The sequence below is a fragment of the Pongo abelii genome, chromosome 1, assembly GCF_028885655.2.
Source record: "Pongo abelii isolate AG06213 chromosome 1, NHGRI_mPonAbe1-v2.0_pri, whole genome shotgun sequence".
Classification (NCBI taxonomy): Eukaryota; Metazoa; Chordata; class Mammalia; order Primates; family Hominidae; genus Pongo; species Pongo abelii.
The window spans coordinates 99,776,511-99,777,474 of NC_071985.2; positions in this window are offsets into that span (position 1 = coordinate 99,776,511).

The following is a 964-nucleotide window of genomic DNA, read 5'->3' on the forward strand; positions in this document are numbered from 1 at the left end:
AATTGAAACAGAATCAAGTTTCAGACACTCCCATACTGAGAAAATGATCCCACTAGATTAAATTGGAGCCTAGATCAGTGGAGGAATATTTCCACAACTCTGCCAGGGCTAGGACAGCCACCATTAAAAGCTCAGGTAAAAATTTCTTTCTTTTCTTTTTTTTTTTTTGAGACGGTGTCTCGCTCTGTTGCCCAGGCTGGAGTGCAGTGGTGCAATCTTGGCTCACTGCAACCTCTGCCTCCCGGGTTCAAGAGATCTTGTGCCTCAGCCTCCCAAGTAGCTGGGACTACAGGTGCATGCCACCATGCCCAGCTAATTTTTGTAGAGATGGGGTTTCACCATATTGGCCAGGCTGGTCTCAAACTCCTGACCTTGTGTTCCGTGCCTCTCGGCCTCCCAAAGTGCTGGGATTACAGGCGTGAGCCACTATGCCCCGCCTCAGGTAAAAACTAAGTAGGATCACATGAGTGGTAGAGGATGGATTGGTAGCCAACTTTTTAGTCTATGCAACAGGTCTCTGAATTAGCAGCATCTCCCAGGGACTTGCTAGAAATGCAAATTCTTGGACCCTTATCTTGGTCCTAATGAATAAGAAATTTTGGGGGTGTTGGCCTGTGTGTGTGTGTGTGTGTGTGTGTGTGTGTATTTAAGAGATGGGGTCTATGTTGCCCAGGCTGGAGTGCAGTGACTATTCATAGGTGAATCACAGTGCACTACAGCCTCAAACTCCTGGGCTCAAGTGATCCTCCTGCCTCAGCCTCCCCAGTAGCCGGGACTACAGGCATGCACCACCACTTCCTGTGGCATTTGTGTTTTAACCAGCTTCTCTAGGTGATTGTGATGTATGCTTAAGTTTGGGAACTACCTGTCAACAGGATTAGTGATGCTTTAAAATGTTTTCCCTCTTTCCTCAGAAGAATTTACTTGACACATTTGATTTAAAAAGTCAGGCCGGGCGCGGTGG